The 18950-nt window shown below is 36.8% G+C and overlaps 1 protein-coding gene across 2 annotated transcripts in view; it reads left to right on the top strand.

Annotated features, from left to right (window-relative positions):
• Nucleotides 1–18950, top strand: part of Lingo2 (leucine rich repeat and Ig domain containing 2) — a 492373-nt gene that overhangs the window by 104337 nt on the left and 369086 nt on the right. The window contains exon 2 of one of the 2 annotated variants that reach the window (XM_047524702.1): nucleotides 4365–4397. The exons of the other annotated variant lie outside the window; for it this stretch is intronic. The gene's annotated coding sequence lies outside the window, so the exon portion shown is untranslated. The remainder of the gene's footprint in view (nucleotides 1–4364; nucleotides 4398–18950) is intronic. 2 annotated transcript variants of the gene reach the window in all.

Raw genomic sequence — 18950 nt, forward strand, 5'->3', positions numbered from 1 at the left:
GAAGGGGGAGTGGAGTACAATCCCAGCAACTTGACTCTACTTACTTCATTTAAGTTTATCTCATCTTAGAGCAGCTCATGCAGAGTCCTGGAATGTTCCCTGTGTTGAGGAAACTTCTAAGAGAAATGTCAGTGGGAAACATCCCTGCTCCTGCAGCTGGCCTCAAAATCACAAGCGATCTCGTCTTCTCTTTTCTATTACCATTCTGTGATTCCCGCTTCCTCAGTCAGCACCTCTAATAACTGATTTAGCATACCTGCTGGGTCACATAGACTGTTACTTAAGGAGCTGAGACCCTCCTTCTCACCATTCCCTACCTCGGCCTATATTTGTCCATTTGCTATCAAAAGCAGAGAGAAAACTACTAAGAAATGCCCCATGAAGCATCTGGACACCAGACCTTCTTCCCTATCTCTTTCTGCACTGTCCGCTATCCCTTCTCCTGAGGACGTGTGATCATCCTGCCAATGCAGTGACTCCTTCTTTTGCTGCCAGTCTCTGGTCACAGGACCCCAAGGGATTCAGCATAGGGGGAATCAATTATCTTAGTGTCCCCTCATGGAAACATTCTCCTTCTGAAAACCAGGATCCTAAATTTGAGCCTACATTTGTAGGAACAGGAAACACAAAATCCCCATACGGACAATGGGAATAATGCTAAGTTCAACCACTCCACTCTATGTTTTCCCCTTGGGTCCTAGGACCACATATTCTATGGGGATTCAGGATCAAAAAAATGGTCAGTGCTTTAGAATATTTACCACGCCTTTGGGATGATACCCCACTGTTGTAGGATGTCATCTTCAAACTGGTACAGAAGCTTCACTTTTGTTTCTTTTGTTTGTTTGTTTTTTGTTTGGTTTTAGTGCTAAGGATCAAACAAGGCCTCTTTCATGCTACACAAGTGCTCTAATCCTAAGTTACATCCCAGCCCCAGCCCCAGCTATACCTTTAAAAGGCTGTTCCATCACTCTATCCTGCCAGCCACTTCTGGATCATGTGATGATGTACCAGGATTAGTGGATCCCCTGGTTTTGCACCCACTGCTGTAGTTCAGTCCTAAAAAGTTCCTTTGGTGTGGAGTCACATTATGCAGTATCATGTATTGATGTATCCAGCACTTGATAAGCTCTCATATCATGGTGCTGAGCAAGATCCTGCAGGCACATGCGGCGAACAGTTACCATTGAGGCCCAGCATTGGTCACTGCTGCTGTAAGGTTGGAGAGCTCATCAACCTATTCATCTGTGGGAAATCAAAAACAGATTATTGATTGACCCACATGAATCAGACATGTGCTACTACACAAATGGAAAGGAGGTTTCTCATTCTTAAAAAAGAAGTGTGTGGGAAGGGAGGGGGTGGGCAGATGGAACTTCTTGAGCAGAGTATTAGAAATATAATAAAGCAAAGAAAAAGAAAAGACTTCAGGATTTCTCAAGCTGCACAAGATGTGTTCCAGTGGCTAAAATGTACTTCTCTTAAAAACTCACTAATTTGATTTGCATTTCTCTAATTGCTAGAGATGTTGAACATTTTTTTAATATATTTGTTGATCAATTGTATATCTTCTTCTGTGAGGTGTCTGTTCAGTTCCTTAGCCCACTTGTTGGTTAGGTTATTTCTTTTTTTTTTTTTTTTTGATGTTTTTTGAGTTCTTTATATATAGCCGAGAGATTAACACTTTATCTGAGGTGCATGAGGTAAAGATTTTCTCCCAATCTGTAGGTTCTCTCTTCACATTAGTGATTGTTTCTTTTGCTGAGAAGAAGCTTTTTAGCTTAAATCCATCCCATTTATTGATTCTTACTCCAAGATTTTATCTCACTCAATCTGAATGGCAATTATCAAGAATATAAGCAACAATAAATGCTAGTGAGGATGTGGGGAAAAAGGTACACTCATTAATTACTGGTAGGAATGAAAATTGGTGCAACCATTATGGAAAGCAGTATGGAGATTCCTCAGAAAACTTGAAATGGAACAACCATTTGACCCAGCTATCCCACTCCTCGGTTTTTACTCAAAGGACATAAAATCAGCATACTACAGTGAGGCAGCCACATCAATGTTTATAGCACCTCAATTCATAATAGCTAAACTATGGAACCAACCTAGGTACCCTTCAACAGATGAATGGATAAAGAAAAATGTGATATATATATATATATATATGTGTGTGTGTGTGTGTGTGTGTGTGTGTGTGTGTGTACACACATAATGGAATATTACTCAGCTCTAAAGAAGAATGAAGTTATGGCATTTGCTAGTAAATGGATGGAGTTGGAGAATATCATGCTAAGTGAAATAAGCCAAATCCAAAAAACCAAAAGCCAAATGTTTTCTCTGATATTTGGATGCTAATTCATAATAAGGAGGTGGGGCTAGGGAAGAATAGAGTTAGTTTATATTAGGTAGAGTGGAGTGAAGGGAGGGGAAGGGGTAAGGGGATAGGAAGGATAGTAAAGTGAAACAGGCATTATTACCTCATGTACATATAAGCCTGGTTGATCCTACAATATATATAATCAGATAAATGAGAAATTATACTCCATTTATGTATGATTTATCAACATGCATAAATGCATTTTACCCTCGTGTATAACTAATTAGAACAAATAAAAACATTTAAAAAACTCACTAATTTGTATATTTGTCCTCGCCTTTTTTATTTCTTATATTCTTTACTTTCAGTTTCTTAGTTCACTATTAATCTTACTTTCTTTTTTTTTTTATCTACACTGGTCAATTTGCCTAGTTAAAAGAACATAGGTCAGCTTGGCATATTGGAACAAATAAATTTAGTGAGGCTCATTTTCTTCATTTATAAATTAAAGTAAAAATACATGTCTTACAGAGTTAGGGGATTTTAAAACACATCTATGAAGTACTTATATAAAGCAGGTACTCTATTCTTGCCTAATAATATTGAAAAAAAATTCCCGAATAATCATTATAAAGCAAAGAAGAAAAAACAGGACTTCCATCCTTGTTTGGGACACTGGTTGTAGAGATCTGTCAAAGTAGAAATAAGGCATGCAGATATCAATCAGCAGAGATGTACTTTCTATCCTACCTAGAGGCTCGACTCATAAGATTTCTTAATGATTGGCCTTGGGCTTTGAGTTTTGTGTTTTCATTTTGAAAGAATACAATTTTTGCATTTATTTCTGGTGTCCTTGGTTTTATCTTTTTATACTTTAAAAATTTGTTTTCTAGGGACAAGAAAAAAAGCATTCTTAGCATAAACATTTCAAGCTCTAATATTCATGTATTATGAGAAAAAGGTTCTTCCTCAATCTACTACTAAAATATTAGTTGAAGTTATTGATATCTATTCCTCTAGAATTTTTTCTTTGCAAAATCAGATATCACATCTACATAAAAATATACTTTTAGCAAAAATAGGATAACTTACATGTATTGATGTGTCAAATACTCTTCAGGCCTTATCACAGTGCAGAGCAAAAGTTTCAGTTTTTTTGTCTATAAAATTGAGATAATAATGTAACTCATGAAATTGTTTCAGTTTAATGGGAAAACTGTATAATTTGTACATACCTCTGCAAAATGTTCGTGCATGGCATATATATGAAACTTGATTGTGTCATGCTTGCCATAACCCAAATAACAGCTATTATTACTATTCCTTGCCTGAATACATATCTGAGATCCCAAAAGGATGTTTTATGTCAGTGTTTTTCTCTCACCTCCTCATTCCTCAAAGAGAACAATGACTTGAAAACATTGGTTGGGTAAATACTGCATTATCATAATTACAATTTCCCTGAGAAAAGTGGCTTGCAGTTTGAATATTCAGCATCATAATTACAATTTCCATAAGGAATGTAGAACAGTTATTATAAACAACACAATAATCACTTGGTCCGTAAGGGAGAACAGATTATTAGGGGAGTGAGAAGAGAGAGGAGGCAAAAGTCTGTATTCTAATCAGCATTCCAGGGTAGAAATACAGAACCTGAGAACAAACTGTACTCTCCCCTTCAAATGCCCTTGCCTGAATTTATGGGAAAATGTTATGATGGCAAACTTCCATGGGTTGATTAAGTGCTGCCTATATAATATTTTCTTTTTTATAATTTAGTTTTATACTTTTTATTAAGCATCCCCCTATCGCCACTCATTGTCATTCATACTTGCTCTGCCACCAAGAAATTTTAAAAAATAAACACAAAATACCAAAAAGCACAAAATATATAAAAACTGTTTAGGGAGAAAAAGTTCCATCAGGTATTTCTCCCTTTGTACACAGGAAAATGGGTAAAAGGTTAAAAGAAAAGAAAATACCTCTTCCCTGCTTGTATTGATTTAATTGACTCATATTTCTTTCTTTTTTGTTTTAGGTAAAGTCAAAAAAACAGAATTTGGCTTTCAAGGTTGGTACTTTTCACCATGTCTTAAAACTTGTACCTTGATATGGAACAGTATGAAAGAAACAGAGCAAAAAATATCCGTAGCTTTCACTGATAGCTATTAGAGAACATTTTATTTCTATTTTCTTCACTCATGGATGGAAAAGTACAAAACAGATTTTAACAGAATGCAATGTAACAATCAAATAGAATAGCTGATTCAATCCTTGGCAAAACTGTGAACTTGGAAATAATGTTTTCCCACTCTGTCCATCCGTTCATCATTCAATCCATCCACCATTTACACATTTTCAAATGAACACTTACTACATATATATTATATGCAAGGCCTGTCATCTAATTTTCCTCTATCCATACTTGGATTGGCTGAACTTTACCAGATTCTGTGTCTCCACCCCTTTTCTTCTGTGTCTTAACAACAAACCTCACCTATTATCACAGGTCTTCGATTTAACTTGCTCTTTCTGGTATTGTTGGGGAAACCAACATTACTCACTCAGCTGATACTTATCAGATACATCTACTCCCAAATAATCGAAAAACAACAGTGTTAACATAAGAAAATCACAACATCTTTAATAATTGTGTGATGTGGTATGTTTGTGTGCACATGTGTATGGTGTGTGTGTGTGTGTGTGTGTGTGTGTGTGTGTGTCAGGGGTGGTATAGTAATATGTAATACCAGTTACCCTTCCTCAAAATACTAGACCATATGTATTATTTTCCTCTACCTTTTAAGCACTTTTAAGACTTTCTAAGAACAAACATGCTGCTGCTGTGAATTTGAAAACACGAAAGGCATTGTCCACTTAGGTAGAAACCAGATACACAGAGTGACTTTTTGTAAGAATGGATTGAAGCAGACTTCATGGAAGGCAGAGGCTGAAAATGTTCCACTCATCAAGAGTTGGTAAATGGAAGTTAATAGCAGAATATTTATTAAACAAATTTCAAATGGATAAATACTATATTTAATTTAGGGGATTGTTTTATTTTAATAAGCATTAATATAAAACCTTTCTCAATTTCATTACTACTTTTGACTCCCCAACCCTTGTAACTAAAAGGCTTGAGGACCTTAACAATTCCATCAGAGATGTTTTCAGAAACAATGGTCATAATTAGGAGATGACTACCATATCTGTTGGCTGTTTAACTAAAATAGTCTAAATCACCTCAGCTATCAATGTTATTAGGTAATACCAGGAGGCAGGAAGTAGCCATTGAGAGTTGAACTCTAGTATCAGACTGCCTGGGTTTGAATCCTGTTTGTACATGTATTATCTGTGCATCTCAGGTTGGTTTATTAACTTCTCTAATCCTTGATTTACTCAATGTCAAAGTAAAGGAAATAATAGTTCTTATCTTATGAGATTATTGGGAAATAAAAGAGATTATGTATTTACAAGTCACTTTGTCATATTGTAAGAATGCAGCAAAAGATCTTTGCCACTCTTATTACTCTGTTATGTTACAGTAATTGTCAGCATTGTTACTAGGGGCAGGCAGAATCTTTACTTCCCTATAATAAACTTCCTTCATGACTTGATTCCTGGTGCTTCACCAGCAGAGATGTATTCATTGCATAACAAGCTTTTATTTCATATCAAAATATAAATCACCTAAGATTGTCCACCAAGAGGTGATACTTGTTTGTGGCAAATTGTGTGTGCTTGAATTTCTTAATATAAGATTTTAATATCATCATCCAGGCGAGGGAAATAAGTCATTTGTGTGATTGCTGAGAGGAGAAGAAAGTCATAGCAAGGAGGAATGAAATAGAAGGAGTGAAAGTTGGTGCCAACTTTCAAATCTTACTCAAATGGAAACCTGCATAGCCTGTGATTTGTGTGTAGAATGTCCCCATTCTTGGCAACATGAGAGCTAATAAATGGAGAGGAGGCGAGGTTGGGAGGAGAGAGGGTTGATATAAGAGCATCACCAAGAAAACATTCTTTCCTGGCAATAAATGTAATAGGCTGAGGAATATGAGGGACAGAGTGGAAAAGTAAAATACAGGACTAAAATTAGAATACTCTTCCTCTGGTGAGATCTGAGTGGTTTTGTCTGTATATTGCTCCTGTGTACCGATGTTGGTGAGGAGAGCAGTGCTCCCTTGGTTGAAACTAGCCAGTGACCTCACAGTAGCTCCCTGACATCCTGAGTCCATGCAGAAGCAACCTCTGGTGCTGGAGCTCCTGGTAAGCTTAATAGTAAGGAGCCTGAGTCAAAAAAATCTCACTTTGTTTAGTCTTTCTGAGTGAAGCAAGAGATTCTGCAAAGTCCGTTGATTGATGACATGCAGAGGGAAGATCTGCCAGCTTCACAAGCTACCAGATTTATTCCAACACTTATTATGGTAATTATGAAAACATGTTAAGCTTAGAGTTTCTGGGGAGAAAGAATCCGCTCTGATAATGTAGAAAATGATACTTCTAATTTGATATAATGGAAATTGCCAGGTATATTGTTATTTAAGTAAAGCAGAATAGTACTAAAAATTCTCAATCTGCCTTCTGAGATAGCAAATTCAGAACTGAGTTTATACAGTGCACACCTGCATAAAAGAACAGTGGAGCTCTGCAGTGACAAGGTGCTATGATCTGAATGTTTATATTCAAAATTCATATGTTGAAGTCTTCCATTCAAAGTAATATTATTAAGAGGTGGGGCCTCTGGGGAAGTGACTAAGTCACAAGGGCAGAATCCTCTTGAATGGGGTTAGTCCCCACAGAAAAGATGCCTTAGACAGCTTGCTTGTCACACCCACCATAGGAGGACACAGAAGACACTTTTTATGAGGAAGCAGGACCTTACCATGCACCTTGCTAGCCTGTGCCTTTATCTTAAACTTCCTGGCTTCCACAATTGTGAGAATAGATAGCTGTGTTTTATGAACTTTCATGTTGATAGTATTTGCTGATAGTAGCTCCAATGGACTAAGCCACAAGTGTTTTTTTAATCTATAAAGTCTGAAACTTGAATGGGTTGAAATGGAACTATGATCCCCATACTGGCTCCACAGGTAAATAGTAAAACATATCTCCCATCCTTGAAGGTACAATGCTGTTGCAGATAAATTAAAAGGGGAAAAACATTCTGGAAAACTTCAAACCCACCTCTATGAAATACTTAAGTATGTGAAAAGACCCATTTTGAACCTGCCAATGACACCCAGTCTATTCCTACAACAGTTCATGGTCACTCAACCATTTGTGTGCATACTACATAAATGTTTCTGATGGTTTTCATTAGCCACTGTAGATCTATTTATGCCCTTCCTGTGAAAAGGAATCACAAATTTTTGCATACAAAAGAATACCTCAACTAGTATTCATTTTAATCTTATCTTTTTCTTCAAATAACAAAACCCAGGCTCACAGAGTTTAAGCACACAATCCTAAGTTATGAAGTAGACAGGGGACAAGTAGGAACCACAGTCACCTCATATAACTCCTACCTTACCATGGGGCATTCCCTAATGGTTGGTAAGGAAGACAGAAAGTTCTTTTATTTGAGATGAAAACTACTTCTGAAATACGGCACTCATAACCATCTGGTTGCCTGAAGTTGTTGTCTCTTCTATTTGTAAGCATTTCTCAAAGCCTCCTACTTCCCTGACTCTCTCATGAGTTCCCTGAGAGTAGAGCTCATGGCTGCCATTTCTCTGTATGTGAACCATATGTAAAAGGCTGGGAAGTTTGTTTTGATTCTAAACCTTCTCAAGGCCAGTGAGTTATAGGGATGTTCATTGTGAAAGGTGAAGGGCAGTGTGGGGAGTGGGACATCAATGAAAATGATCAGAAAGCAAAGATGATTGGGATTTATTGTGGGCTTTGCATATATTTATATTTTAGGATGTGTGTGAGGAGGAGATGGTCAAATGAATCATTTTAAAATTTTTTATTTGGATTGAGGATATAGCTCAATGGTAGAGTATTTGCCTGGCATATGCAAGGCCATGAATTTTATTTCCAGAACAGGAAAAGAAATCATTTGGCTAGGATTACTTAGGTTTAATGACTTGCCAACTAAACCATTGGGCAACTGATGAGATAGAGAATGCCTATTGAAAATATGAATGTATGTTTGGGTAGATAGGAGGAAAGGTCCGAAGGCTAAACATTAGAATGATTGGACTCTTTTCTTTTTTTAAATAGAGAGGAAGAGTTAGAAATAAGAAAACTAATTTCCTTTTTATTACAGATTCCAGATCTCATTTCCTTTTGTCCTTCACATGCATTTGAAAAGAGGATGTAGCTCTCCATGTCAGAGTTGTTTAATATTTTCACACTGGAAATTTTGTGTTTAGATTCAAGCACCACAAATTTAGAAGGCTATAAATAACCAACTTTGCTATGTGAAATATATAAAATATCATTCAAGGAAGCATAGATTATAGGATTATTAATTAAAGAGAAATTCTAATATTCACTTGACTTCTTCAAAGATCATTAATGTCAATTAAATTTATAACTCAAAGAACCTCTTTGACAGATCCCTTTCTCCACCTTTGGAATAATTCACATGGGGAAAATTTTTGAATCTTCCCAAACATTGAATCTTCCTTAAGCCCTGATACTTCCTATTTTTGTTGTGTACATCTCTCTCCTCATGATTTCATTATGTTCTTCAATCTCATCTTTCTGCCTAAAACCTTTTTTCCTACCCACCTACCTCTCTGATTTTATGTTGATATATTCTCCTTGCTTTCCTGTGAGAAAGGAAGCAATAAGAACTGATTAAGCAGATTGTGGAAATGCTAGGCCTACCCAAATATTCACATCTTTTCTGGGCCAGCTGTATGCTATAGAGAGAAATGGGGATGGGGGTGGTCATAGTATTTTGCTATTGGCTGAGGAACTAGGCAGGGAGAGCATGAATACAAGAAAGGTTTTTTAATTAACTTCTAGTCAAACATATAGCTCTTCTCTCTATTCCCTTCCACAGACAAAGAAGGCATAATCACCACTCTCCCCCTCACCAGACAAAATGATGAGAAGACAGACAAAGCTAGACCTAAAATGGCAAGGCCAATTTAAAAGCTGGAAAGCAGATGAACAGGGTATTTATTGTACCAGAGCAGAGGGTTGGAATAAAGCATGTAGGAAAAGAGTCCAGTGTTTGAGCTGCTGAATCCCAGAAATTCCCAGGAATTAGAGATACTGAATGTAGGAATTAAGAAAGGGAGGAAAATGTGAAAATGGAGGTTGACAATCTGTAAATGGAACAACTGGACCCTGAGATCCTCTCTCCCACACCCTAAACCCATCTACCATCCTGTCAAAGACTTGGGATTTAGTCTCTGAAAAATTCAACTGGAAAAGCACTGGTCTTGAATATACTGGGTTCAGCTGAAGGAAGGGATAAGGCATGCTACTGAAAATAGGGTATTTATAAAGTTTATAAAAATAAAAGTTATACATATTGAAAAGTAAGACCTTTAACACACTTCCTCAACTTGGCTCTCAGAACTGTGAAAGACAAGCTTAAATATCCAAGGAAAGAGAACAGTCTTCTCTGTAGACTCTTAACAATCCTAAAGAAAAATAACTACAGGTATGGATGCTTTCATTTCTAGAAATAACAAGAGAGTGCTTTATTGTGGACATACTCGGGCTCACCAATTGATACTCCTGCTAACACATCCAGAGATTCCTGTTGGCCTTTTATGTTCTGCTTTTAAATATAAAAAGAAGGGAGCTGTAGTCTATAAAAGAGGAATATTTACACAAACAGAAATAAGTAAACTATGCAAGGAGTGAAAAAAATTATAAAAATTATAATGCCCTCAAAATGAAGAGACATTGAATCACAAATGTAGAATGAAATGCTATAGAAATGAAAAGGAACATAAAATATAAAATGTTCCTTGAAGAAGAAGTGAAGATATTAGAAATTATACTTAAGGAGGGTATCCAGAAAATAGAAAAAAAAGGCAAATAGACTTAAAATATGAAACAGTTTAGCAAACCAGAATTAATTCTGAATACTTGACACCTGACTCAATAGTTCATGAAGTAGAGAAGAAGGTAGATGATTACTAAATAATAGTTACAAACTAATTTCAAAACTGAGATGTAAAGTTTCAGATGTAAAGGGCTCAATGGTGCTCTCAAGAAAAAAAAAAGAAAAAACCTAAAAGTTCAAAATAGAAGAGATGGGAGAGTATTCTATATGCTTCCAGAGAAAAAAAGAGAGAAAAATAACCTACAAAGGACTAATAACCAAGATAGATACTTCTCAGTATCAAGCCTGCAAACTAGAGTTCAGTGTATCAATGCGTTCAAAAAGCAACACACTCCATCCAGGCAGGGGATCACCCATGTGGTAAAGAGAAACAAGTCCCCAAATTTTCAGGGCAGAACATTGCAGGGTATCAGTTTATGTAGGGCCCTCTAGAGAATAAACCCAGTGCATCAAAACAGCTGCAGTGAAAATACTGTAGAGGGCCCCAGGAGGGGTGTCTTGAAACTAAACACAGCACTGCACACAAAAGTGAGTACATCATTGCAGTCACATGTATTTAGACAAGATTTAAATTTTGCAGGAAAATTTGGGAGTGAAGCATTGATAGATTAATAGATATCATGCAAACTATGAGACTGAGCAACTTGTAACTCCAGGAAGGATAAGAATGGAAATAAATTTATTGAATATCATGTAAATGTGCTAGCTTGATTTCAGATACTTGGAGGAGTCATAGTAGGAAGAGAGACACAATTTGTCCTGTGGAACCAAGTAATAAAAGAAGAAGCCAAAATGCTCAAGAAAACACCTCCAACTCAGTGTAATGAGAAACATGACTTTCCCAGAGCACAGATAACTGGTGAGTTCTCCCTGGGAAGGTCTTCTGAACAGAACCTGAAGATCACATAACAGAAATGAAATAAAGAAAAGCAAGCACTTTTAAGTACTTCCATTAGGTAGATAATGGAAGTAGTGTTCCAAGTCCTTCCTTCCTTTACACTGGATGATTCTATGCCCTGTTCTACTCCAGAAATACAAAGACCATCAGAAATGCAAGCTGTAGCTATTAGTACAGTAACTACTGAGATTACAAAAGAAAGCAACAGGCTTCCACTGCTTTAAGTTTGAAGAAAAGTGCTAAATGTAGAATTAGAACAGTCTGGGCCTTATTCTGCCTCTGATTTAACACTGGGAAAAGTTCAAGAACAGGATAGATACCAAGGATGAGTTCTGATATCTCCTTTGAAAGTAGTGTGGCCCTCGTGGGGAAGGACTGCCCAGGTGCTCTCCTACAGGAATAACCTTTCCTAGTCACACACAAGGAGTCCCTGATACATCCATCCTTTGCCAGTATCACCCTACATCTTTCTCTTCCCTCTGCCTCTAAGTCCTCCAATCTAGTCCCAAACTGTATCCACTTCTCTTGGAAGAAAAGAGTACCACAAAGTGCAACTTCCTTTTTACCCCTTAGTTCTCGTTCATGTTTTTTAACTCAGAAAAAAATAGAAGAGTATATCCCAAACAGTTTAAGAAACCCCCATGCAAATCCCTCTTCACTTCCCTGTGTTTCTGTCTTTTCCCACCTGTCCCCTGTTTTTCTTTCTTCCTGGTCCCTTCAATTGGCTGCCTTCTCCTCCCTGTTGCCTTAGCAATCCTCCTCCTGGGCCTGCAGAGGCCCTTTTCCAGGCAGGAGTGTGGCTCCAAGATCTTGTATCCTGAGATGGCACAGCTTTGCCTTCTGGTGTTTTACTCTACAGCCTACTTGAAGATGCCATTCTCCTCTGCACCACAGACCTGGTTCTTGGCATTGGGCCATTCTTCAACTGTTTACTCAGTACTTAGGCAATTAATCAAGACCTTTTTAGCATGACACACAAGTTTTTTACACTCTGACCCAGTTGACATTTCTAACTTCCTGTCCTAATCTTCCCCTACCAAACTCCACTTGCTGCAACCATGATGGACTCCACCTGTCCTATACTCCCCTCTTCCCTCCTGTCTGACACACTCCTTTAGCTGACTAGTATCTGCTCCTCCTTGGTGAAATCTTGTATTCCCTTTATTAAAACTTAGGGATGCTTTGTGTTCCAAGACTTCACTCACACTTGTACCAAAGCACTGAACATGCTGTGTCTTTGTGAGTTTATCTTCTTTACTTGTTTCTCAAATAAAACCATCCTATTCTTTTTGATATTCACAGGACCTAACACTTTATGTGGTTTATAGCAGGAACCCAATAAACATTATTTCAATGAATAAAATAAGTGAATGAATGAAAATATGCACTGTCGTGTAGGCCTTTTTAAACAACTCATCTAAATGATTAGTCATTAAACAAAGAAAGCTTCAGTAGGCATCTTGCACATCTGGACAATTGTAATGCAAAATATTTACTTAGGAGGCAAAGAGAGAGTCTCTTCCTGTTGAAATATAAAAGAATTTTTGTTTAAAGGAAAATTACATTGAAAAAAATAACTGTCTATAGTGGAAGAGACTAAGTTTATGTCTTCAGGGACATTCTCTTATCTTTTTTATATTAGGAGAGTGAACAGGATTTAAACCAAATAGTCAGTGTGATGATGTTTTCAGACAGCTAATAAAGAGGAAGATTAGAGAACTGTATAAAATGGCAGGTGCCTCAGCAAATTCCACATCGTAGACATTAAACACAGAACAAAGTGACGGCATTTTTGAAGACCTCCAAAAGTGCTGGATGTCAGTTTCAGCAGCATGGTGCCATTTTGATTGTGGTGTTCATCTTGTCTTATATCCCAGTTAGAAAACAAGATAAAGAAAAATGAAGCAAACCAGCCACAGGCAGGGCTCAGAACACAGCACTGAAACAAAACCAGATACTTACAAAATAGAATGAGGAATTTTTTCTAGTCAATTACTAGCAACACATCATTTGCACCCGGAGAAAAATCTATTGTGTCCAATCATATAAAGCAACTCACAGAATCATCTACAGAAGGACATTCTATGACTCACTTGATATCACAGGCTCTTGGGGAGCTTAGGTTTATAACTATTTTGAGCTACAAGAGAAGTGACAAAAGGCAGCTTCAAACCATCTCCTATTTGGAGACAAAGGCAATGCTGAGAACATGTGAATATTGGCTAGAAAACAAAGCAAAGACAGTATACAGAAGAAAGCAGTTTGAATTTGGAAAAAAAAAAAAGGGGGAAACATTTTTTGAGTGCCTACTGTGTGATGAACCTTTTGCTGAATGCCTTGCAAAGAATGTATCATTGTACATATTTTTCTATTGTGAATAACACAAGGTTAACAAAATATCATTATGTAGAGTATAAACACACTACTGTAAACAGAAACATCTTACATCTAAAGAACACAGGTTAAGGTGTTGGTGTCTACAGAAAATTTCTCTAGTTTATAATAAAGGGAAATCTCAAATGCACATCATGTACTCTTGAGCTTACTTTCAGTTTTGGGAGATAAATCCAGGTGTCCAAATTCTTTCTAGGATAGGAGGCTGAGCTTACAAGTGTGTAGAAACACCCTAGTCATCAATATATATGAAATATTGCCTCAAATATTATACTTGCATTTTAATTATCATCTAACAAGATATTTAAATGTGTTCATCTGCTTAAATCCACACAAAAGTAATTATTAAACTCAAAGACATCAAATGACTATACAACAAAAATCTCAGAAATCAATCATGACAATAGTAGGAAACTTCTAAAGTGCAATTTTTAATACAGGATTTTTTTCAAGTGAAGATGTGCAACTAGCTACTGCCAGTGGTTCCACTGATTAATGGGGATTTTAATTTGTGACCTCGAAAGACAAATAGTAATGAAGTGTTTGACTGTCTCTATGACTGATGGTGCTGTCTGAATTTCTTCATATGTTGGAAGAACCCTAAACTTCTGTTTGCATGACTATTACCTGAAGGCTTACTGGTAGCCAAACTTAAGTTAGAGATACTTACTGTCTTGAGTCAAATTGAATTACATACCAGCAAGGGGTCATTCACTGCTCCTTCCTATTATATAATTGCCCATTCAACCTCTATTCTGATTTTTTCAGATTTTCCTCTTTAGTTTCTTACCCCAGTTCAGTTCTTCCCAGTAGGACTGATGCTTAGGTGGTATGGTTAGTTCACTTATTTTTGATCTGTGAGTCAGTGGAGCATAGGCTCTGGAAATGAACTATCTGGACTTGCATCTCAGTTTTTCCACTAATTGAGTATGCCTTTGGACAAGTTGCTTAGAATTACTAAACTTGAATTTCTTCATCCATAAAATGAGGGGTGCATCCTAAGGGTTTCATGAATATTAAATAGGATAATCTGTTTACCATGCTTGACCTGCAGTAGATACTCAATTGGGGTTATTACTATGACTATATAATTATGCTGGAATAGAACAAGAAATGTGGAAGTAGTTTCTAAACTCTATGCTTAGACCAGATGTATAAGCAGTTCCCTTGAGTTCTTACTCAGAAAATGAAAATGCAATAGACATCTCTTCTGCTGCTCAAATGCTGGGAGAATTGAAACTAAATTAATCTTGTCAGAATAAAACACTTTCCAGGTCATTTTATTTTTTACCTTAACTGCCAGAAGAATGAAGAGTCCAGCTCTAAACCAAGCGACTTTTATAACAGGTTAAGTTCTTCTGCTCTTTCGGTTCTTAATCTTTGCTTTTGGTTTACCTAAAGTTATATAGTTTTCACTTGTGTTTGACTTCTAGCTTCCCTCCAATCCTTTTGAAGCAGAACAGTAAAATCCTTACTGAAGACTCTAGAAGTACTGGCAGTCTATCTTTCTGTCTCTCATACAATTGACAGCATCTAGGGAAATGATACACCTGGTTTGATCCATACTGGTTCCCTGGAGACCTTTCAAAGTGATATATCTTGCCCAACCCTAGTGATTCAGAGTCTATGGATAATGGTAGAGCAGGAATCTGTCTCTTTTAGCAACTTCTATTTAGCTAAAAAATTCAAATTCAAACAATACTCTGCCGCCCTTAGAAAATCAATGGCCTGGGTGATGTAGCAGGGAAGAGATGGAAATAAGTCTGTCTTCTAAAGCAGAACCAATCTGTGTGACCTCAGAGAATCATTCCACACGTCTGAGAACCAGTTTCTTCATCTTTGAAGGTCGGAGAAATCTGTAAAGGTCTGTTCTACCTAACTTAAGAAGTTGCTATAAAAATTAAATGAAGTAATATATTTAACATGAATAAAGAAGCACATTAAATAATTAAACAATTATCTAATTTCCATAATCTAGAAAAAGCAATATACATTTTTAGAAGCAGATAGTTACTTGGTTTAGAAATCAAGGTCCTATAACTATAACTTTTGACTGTTCCAGACAGAAAAATTGTATTAAATCTTGAGTCATTTCGAATTAGGAGGTTGTGAAATCAGTTTAGCTGTGGTCCTAACATTTACAAAGTAGAGAAGAATGGAATGAGATAAGGATAAGATTGGAGAGGAGAGGATCAAAAATATCAGAGTACATTGCCCACAGGTACAGCAAGTTTAAAATATAGTGTCAATATTTAAATCCATTGTTTTTCTGCTATCTTGCATCTTCTTCCAGCTTATTCCCATGCATTCTGACTTAGGTTTGGAGAACATAGGGATTGAAGAGAAAAAGTAGTGGTTAATGGAGTAGGGAAAGCAGGGTAGCCAGCAGAGTCCACAGAGGACATTAAGTGAGATAAACAGGCATATTCAGAGAAAGGCCAGAATAGGTGCATCTTCAATGTCCTCAGAAATCCTGTGGCAGGCACTCAGTTTCTCAGATGATGTAGGAAGTTCTGGAGCAGTTTATTTGGAAATTTAAAAAGCAACGGTCCTAGAAAGCTAAAGGAAGTAAGCCCAGTCAATTTGTATGTCCAAACTTTGTCAACTATAAATCTCACTACAGAGGGTGTATGTTGCAGGCATGAAGTATTATCAGCCATTCTTTTCCTCAACTACCTCTGCTGAAACCAAAGTCCATGGTTACAGTATAAGAGCCCTTTCTCTGACTTCCAAATAAGGAAATAGTGCTCAAAGATCTGAGAGTGAATTTCAAATTCCATTTTTTTCCCTCATTTTAAAGAATTCATTATCCTTCTTAGTAGCCTAATACATTGTATGCCCTATTTAGTGGTTACATAATGACCAACATTTGGTGAGCTCTCATATACTAAGTGGCTTATGACCATAATCACTTATCATCTACAACTCCAGGGAAAACATTTTTGTGTATATGGCTTCATAGGTGATCTGACTGAAGTTCAAAGAAAGTTATTAACCTCAAACTACATGAGCTGCAAGGGATGGAAATAGAATTCACAGCCAGGTCTCCATAGCCATTCACTTGCAGCTGGACCTCACTGCCTTAGCTTCTAGAGCCAACGGACGCTTATGGACTAATTTTGGAAGGTCATACATAACATTGTTCTAAGAAGAAAACATGTATGAAAAATCAGGCTAAAAAAATGTTGTGCATTACTCAGTCAGATGCTACTGAAGATTCTGTCTCAACATCTTCATTTTGTAACTACATACATTGTGTATGCATTGTGCCTTTTTTCTCTGTGGATTATAAATGACTTGGCGGAAAAAGTGACTGGTAATTCTTTTCCCTTTTAAATGTTAATTTTGTGGCATGCTCCATAAATCTATTTGCATTCTGTCATTCAAATGATAGTGATTGAGATGAAAAGAGCATCATGCTAAAAATGTATTTGTGATTATTCAGGGAATATAGTTAAAAAAGAATCATTTCATATATTTTTGTAATTTCAGGGCCAAGGTTAGAACAGGTTGTATATATGTGGAGGGTGGAGTTCTCTTGTGGGACCACTGATATTTTGTTTTGTGTTTAACAGTTAAGAAGGTTGATATCAATTTGACCTGAAATTGTGCTACACAGAAGGAAGTATCCCTTGGAAAGTATTGTATTCTCTGAAGAGCCATTCCCAAAATCTGTTTGCTGTGTGCACCCTGTGATGAATTGAGATGCAAGAATAAAGCAGCTTTGACTACCTCTCAAGATGACAGGAATCTGGGGAGCATTTCTCCCAGTTCCCACTACCACCACCACCACTGCATGACATTAGAGCTGTTCCTCCCCTTTCCAAAACCATGGGAGATGCAGGAGAAGTCCTCCTTGCCATCCACTCTTTTTGGATGACTTCTTTTGGAAGCCATCTCAGGTTAGGCAGAGGAAACAGGCAACAGATTTGCTGATTTTCAAAGGCACATGAAAATTTGCATTCTGTGATTTTCCCTACTCTCCCTGGTGTCTCAAAACAATCTGGAATTAGCAAGCCTGGACATTGGCTAATGAAAATGAACAGACTCACACAGATTCCCCTTTAGCAGCAATTGGATTCAACCTTTACTAGGCAAGATCAGCAGCCCCAAAACCTATATTTGAATGAATAAAAATATTTCCTAGCCTCGAGAAGTAAGAAAGGAGTCAGGTAAAGCAACTGAACTGTAATAATGACAACATAGTAAACAGTAATGTTCGCTATGTACCAGATATATAGTCTTTACCTTAGCTCTCCGGTTTGGGTGCCACCACCACCAACAACTCCATTTTATAAAAGAGGAAACTGATGAACAGAGAAGTTGCATTTTCTGCCTGTGGCTCATGTGTCTGGTTTAAGGGATCATGGTCCCAATTATTTCCTTTCCTGGTCAGAGTAAAACTTTTTAAGATATATTATTTGACCTTGAATGACTTTACTTAAGTCTCATACTGAGAGCCATGGAAAGGGGCTTGATTACAGTTTGTCACATTTTGAGCACAACATAAATCGAACTATTCTTTTCATTTGTGACCAATCAATTGAAAAATAATGATGTAGAGTCTGCTATGAATTGGGCATAGTCATGTACAACAAGAGATTCTGCTCAGTGGATGAATGTCAGCCTGGCACCAGGCATCCTACATTGGAATCCATTACTAGCTCTATGGCCTGGAGAAGCAACTTCATGCACTTCAGTTTGATCATCTAAAATTAGAGATAGAAATACCTCTGAAGAGTTGCTATGGGGATTAAATGAGTTAATTAAGGCAAATCAATTAAAATAGTGCCTGGTATATAGTAAGAGCGTGATAAGTTTTATTGCTATAGATATTACTAACCTGTTTTCAAGTTAAAAGCTGTGAAATCGTTTTAACAGTTTTAACAGTCTAGATGGGGAAGAAAACAAATTATTCTGAATCTATCTTTTATATGAAATTAATTCAGATTTGGAAACATTAATAAAATAGTTATAACCTTTTAAAGCTTTTAAAAAATCATGCTTTTCTACCTAAGTAATGTAGCTACGCATTGAAAATTTCTTTTTTAAAAAATAATTTTTGTGGTTGTAGATGGACAGCATGCCTTTATTTTATTTGTTGATTTTTATGTGGTGTTTAGGATCGAACTCAGTGCCTTACATGTGCTGGACAAGTGTTTTGCCACTGAGCTATAGCCCCAGCCCCACTTTTAAAATTTCTAGATTCATTTAGTTTATTTAATTATTTATTTAAATGCTATGTCTAGTATTTATTGATTCCCTTTTAGACTCATTCACTGAGAATACTGAAT

The sequence above is a fragment of the Sciurus carolinensis genome, chromosome 14 (assembly GCF_902686445.1).
Source record: "Sciurus carolinensis chromosome 14, mSciCar1.2, whole genome shotgun sequence".
Classification (NCBI taxonomy): domain Eukaryota; kingdom Metazoa; phylum Chordata; class Mammalia; order Rodentia; family Sciuridae; genus Sciurus; species Sciurus carolinensis.